At 51.7% G+C, this 5630-nt stretch overlaps 1 long non-coding RNA gene across 1 annotated transcript; it reads right to left on the reverse strand.

Annotated features, from left to right (window-relative positions):
* Positions 1-234: 234 nt before the first annotated feature.
* On the reverse strand, positions 235-1257 carry LOC123116704 (uncharacterized). The gene is made up of 2 exons (XR_006457154.1): positions 768-1257; positions 235-464 (listed from the first exon to the last, which is right to left on the reverse strand). It is a non-coding gene; the product is annotated as an uncharacterized lncRNA (long non-coding RNA).
* Positions 1258-5630: the final 4373 nt, after the last annotated feature.

Genomic DNA, 5630 nt, shown 5'->3' on the forward strand with positions numbered 1-5630 from the left:
TGTTTGTGGTACGGCTTAATAGGTTCGATCAAAATCTTACCTTCACAGAACTCTTAGCCCTACCAGAAACAATCCACCGACCATCAGGAGCGAATCAAGCAGATCAATCCTCTCACTATGACCCTGATATGTGTGAACGAATTTCTACCATGTCATTTCTTTTCCTCTTCCACAAGTTCATCTTCATCTTTAGCTTGAACAAATTTATGTTAAACCAATGGACAACACCATCAATGTCAACAAACAAGATGAAAATAACCAATAACTGTTTCCACACACGGTGAGAGACATAACTAACATACATCTGTGACCCAATCCTGCTTTTTAGGTACAAATTCAGAATATAATTTATATCTCTTTATCAGCAGTTCGTCCAACTTGCTTGACTGCCTCCTAATCAAAAGGCTTCTACCTTGCGGCCTCTCTCTTTCAGGCCTCCTCTTCTTCCTCTACTTGAGGCAGGCCTGACCATAAGCACCAATCTGCGCTTAATCTTTGAGACACCAGTAGCTAGTTGTTCAATTTAGTGAACAATAGTTTGTTTGTACAAGTAAAAGAGCAGCATCATAATGGGTTTGATTGATTGAACTGAAAATCAATAGTTGAAACTAATAATCATGGATGCATTCACCACAAAAACAAGGAATTGGAAGAAAAAGTGGGGCGTGGCTATCACCATGTCACGGCAACCGTGTGTGTAGGAGCAGATCAACCTCAGTGCCGCCAGCCTATGGCTCAGGCAGGGAGAGAGGGAAAGGAGGCCTCACCATGGTAGGGCTAGGAGGTGGCTGGAGTGCTCCACCTCGCCAAAATTAGGAGGGGATGGATCTGGAAAGCTCAGTGCACTCCAAAATTAGGCCAGGGATCCTCTCGTCCTCTGCTTCGACGCTTGCCTCCACTTGCAAGGATTTCGCACCGCCGCGTCGGACCCCTCTATCTCCCGTGCCAGTCCGGCTTCGCCCAGCTCCAACGAGCTCCTCGCTAGGTTGCTGCACCACCCCTCTTTTCTCCCTTCTTCTTTCCCTGACCTCCATCTCTCTTCTGCCCCCAGGCCCTGCAAACTCAAGCCGCCGCTGCCGCCGCTCAAGCCGCCGTGTTGATCCGTTCCCAATTAATAAACTCAGACGTATGGACTGTCACATTCGTGGCTCCGAGCAACCACCGCCGTCGTCGTGTGTACTCCCCAATCAACGTATATACATAGTATACGCAGGTAAATAGTACCACCTCGGATGTAGAAAATAATATAGGTGAAAATACTGAAAGCGTAAATTTATGGAAAGAAGCGTATTGTGACGGTGAACCCGAGAGACTCAATCCATGCTTTATTATTATTATTATTATTATATATAGGGATATATATATATATATAACTGAAATAAACATCCAAATACAGAAGTGATTATACAGATCATTCGCACACACCTCAATAAACAATTGCATGCATTCTAAAGTAGGAAAAACGATCGTCTAGTCATCTACTTCTTGTGACGCTCCCGCCACCGCTCTGTGGCTCGATCCCTCGGCTAGGGCGCGAACAAGACACCTCCTCATGTCAACGATCCGTCTGTACATCTCGTAGCTTGTGTACGCGTCATTGGCCGCGTACTTGACGTGTTCTTCATCTAGTCTCTCATGCCAAATATTGTGTCAGGTGTCCTTGTCCTTCTTGCTCTCATCCTTCATATTCATGTAGTAGGGGTCGATGATGGTCGAGACGAGGTCAACCAGGGAGTTCAGTTTGTTCTTGGCGCTACCCCAGACCTTGTAGTGGTTCTGGATGTTGATAAGATTCGGGCATTTCAAGCCCGAAACCTTAAGCGCTTTTAGATCATTGGTGGTGTCCACCGCAGCGAACTTGTAGTCGCAGTTGTTGATAAAACTGGAGAAACGCTCACAAGGCCTTGTGGCCAGGTGGTAGTGGTAGACGAGGATGTCATGTCACACGCACAACTGGGTGACGATAACCTTCTGCTCGTTCCCAGCACAACTGATGGTGTACTCGAGGTGGAAGCTGACCACTTGGTACTTGTCCTCGGCAAGGAACTGCTCCGTAGTTTGGATGGAGCTCTCCACCAACACCGGATCGTTCGTGTACACCACCGAGAGGGCCTTCCCCCTCACGTGGGGGTCCACTATGTGATGCATGGTGAACTGCCCGCCGTTGTCGTCGTTGGCTGCTGGGAGCGCCATTGGAGCTACAGTGATCTCCATTGGAACCGCTGGATGTCCTCTCTATATGTGTCGTCGTGGAAGTGCTTATTGTGTCGTGTGAGGCGAGAGATGAAGGTAAATGGCCGCAGGAATAAATGGGGGCCCGGCGGCCTGGATTCTCGGCATGTCCACATGGCAGTTTTTGCATCGGGTAACTGCATTGTGGAGCCGCGCCCGACACAACCACATGCAAACGAACATGCGTGATCGTGCGTCGACCCCAAACACTGGCAGCGCGCGTGGAGGGACGAGGGCAGAGCACCCATAGGGACGCAAGAGGGCAGAGCGCGCGCGGCAGCATGCGAGCAGAGCGCGCCGTGGCCGCCTCAACCGGAAGCAACCACACGCATAGAGCAGTTGAACATGCAGGAATTGGTCGCCTACAAGCCGGCCGACACTTGCGTCGCTGCGTAGAGAGGGGCCGTGTCCTACTACCTCCGTCTTGGTTTATAGTCCCCTTTATATTATGTGCCATACTTTGCCCTCAAATTTAACCAACAAATTTTAATGCATGTTATAAAAATTATATAATTCGAAACTAAGTTCAAATATGAATCCAACTATATAATCTTTGGCGACATGCATTCGTACTTTATTAGTTAAATCCTACTTATAAACCAGGACGGGTGTATAGTAGGTAATTTAGTCGCAAACATTTTTTTATTAACTGTATGTGTACGTGGCCTTTCGTCCTCCTCTCGCACGTCTTGTCACCTCGCTGCCACAGACGGCTTACATCGCAAGCTTATGCAGCGCGCGGGAGCGTTCTTTTGGCCAGACGGTGGCGCCAATGAATCGTCGGTGAGCCCGTTCCCGCGCAACCTTGTAGTTTCCCGTGCAAGCTTCCCTCCTGACTGGGTGAAATCCCCCAAAATTCCAATGTTGACTGGCCTGCTATAAAAGCCCTCATGGCCGGCGAGTCCTGTGTCACATTTTCCCCTCCCTCCCTGTAGCTTGTCTTGTTTGCTTCTCCCACAATCGCCAATGGCACCGGTCCGTCGTGGTCGCTCAGCCCCTCCGCCGTCATCAGATGACAGCTCCAGCTAGGAGGCTACACCGCGGCGGCGGCGCAGTCCCCGGCGTAGTGTAGTGCGCGTGGCGTTCCTGTTGGGTTTACGGGGAACACCCACCACACGCTCCACCACCCATTCCCGTCGACAGATGTTGCCGACCGCCGTTTCCGCCACACCACCATCGAAAGCTAGGGCCACCGCCCGCTCCGCCGCCGTGGCCCGAAGGCGGGAGCTGGTCGTCGTGGCCGCCACCCCACTGCCGGCCATCGTGGCCATCACCCACTCCGCCACCGCAGCCCGAAGGCGGGAGGTGGTGGTCGTGGCCGCCACCCCATCGTCGGCCGCCGGACCACCGTCGACCGTCGAGGTCATCACCCGCTCCGCCACCGCCGCCCGAAGGCGGGAGGCGGAGGTGGATGCCAACACATGTGTCAGTGACCTTGCGTGCTACACCGAGTTCCTGTGGGAGGAGGAGGAGGAGCGCCTCGTCGAGAATGCGAAGAGCCTTACCACCGCCGTGGCCGCAGCACACGTCGCCTCAGATGCGAGGAATCAGGAGACTTACGAGGAGTACCACCACTTTGAGAGGGATCGCCTGGAGCGGCAGTGGGCGTTCGAGCTAGCGAGCATCGCCGGACGTGCAACAACGGCAAGCACCATATTGCATTTGTCTAGCTCGTTGGTAGGCTCCTCCTCCTCTGCCTCTTACTGAGCGTGCTCGGCAGAGGAGAGGCTGCCCGAAGTAGTACAAAGCCCCTTTGTAGTAATAGTAGTAGTGTCTAGGGGCTATTTTGTTCAGTTCATCTGACTACAGATGTGGTGGAACTGTACAACGTACTTAAAATTAGCTAGTATATAAAGTAGAACTAGCTATTTTATTACGTAGTTGGCAACAATTGGGAAAAAGTTTGGTCGGTTCAGGTGTCTTGAACAGTTTGTATAAATTAAGCACGACTGCTTAATCTATGAATGAAATCTATGCTTAATTAATGAATTTTAGTTGCAAAAATTAGATTGTGCTAGTGATTTTTAGCTGCATATTTTGACCAATTGCAGTGTTACAAGGTTGAGAAATGGCAATGTTACTAGATCAACAGATGTCAATCTTTCAAGTTTGACAAATGGCAACATACCCAATATGACAAATGAAAATCCTACCAAATTGTTTGTAAGTGGTTGCACACGGGTCATCCAAAACAACCATTTGCGTTGAAGAGATGCAGAAATCCTGCTCTCGCTTTGCATATGGGTGTTCTATCTAAAACGTTTGCGATCAAGAGCTACACAAATCCTGCTCGACACATTTTCCCTTGGCTTCCTGGGGAAGTTGTCGGTTTGCATAAGGGTGTTCTAACTAAAACGTTTGCGATCGAGATACAATATTAAACCCAAGAAAAAAACTATTGCAGAGGTGGCAAAGGTGGCGTGCCGCGCCGTCCTTGTCGTTGTCGTCCTCCGGGACACCATTGTTGAAGTCTTCAAGGCAGCTCAGAATGTTCTTCACTTGTAAATCAAACATCATGTCATCGGGCGATCGACGGGCGGTGTGCGGGAGGAAGGCAGCTGGCGGCGCTGAGAGGTAGCGGTCGACGACGGCGTCCCATGCCACTGAGGGGGGCACGCGAAGGGCATGGGCGCAGTGGGTGCAGCCAAATGTACGGGGACCGGCGCCGCGGTGGGTGGAGGGGTGCGCATGGGCACGGGCACGGGCGCTGGCGCTGGCATGTACACGAGCTCGCATGGGTCCGTAGAGACCTTGGTGACGCCCGTGCCTTCCAGCTCTGCGATAGTGCTCGGCGACCACCGTGTCAATGCTATGGGGATGGTCGCTGGTGCGGGCGCAGGGATGGGAGCTGGGACGGGAGCGGGGGCAGCAACAGTCGCGACCAGCTCGTTCTAGGCAATGTCCATGAGGCCCCATTCCTCCTTATTTTCTATCTCCTCCAGCTCGGAGTCGACTTCACCAAACTTGGAGACTAGTGGCAGATGATCCTTCTGCGCCATGGCATTGGTGGAGGTCTGCGGGAGGGAGGGGAATGGGAGGCAAACAGTAAGGCCACCCGTATTAAGCAGCGGCTCGGGCGCCATTAATGGAGAGGAAGGCGGGCGGCCATGGAAGTCAAAGGGCTCGATTCCTAGTGAGCCTGTGCAGCATACAGCTTGCACGCTTCCCGGTGAGCCTGCGCATTGGAGGACAGCTTGCACGCCTCTCGACCAGCCTGCGCACCGGACTGCGCTCGCACGCCTTTTGTTCAGTCAAGCAGTTGTTTGCACAACACCTCCGATAGCCATTGGAATAAAGACACGTGGCGTCACGTGAATGGTTAACATAACACACACGATTTGAATTATACAAATGTTTACGAGGTTAGAGTGGCAGCTATTTGTTTGAAAATGCCTTTG

Source organism: Triticum aestivum, chromosome 1B (genome assembly GCF_018294505.1).
Source record: "Triticum aestivum cultivar Chinese Spring chromosome 1B, IWGSC CS RefSeq v2.1, whole genome shotgun sequence".
NCBI lineage: Eukaryota > Viridiplantae > Streptophyta > Magnoliopsida > Poales > Poaceae > Triticum > Triticum aestivum.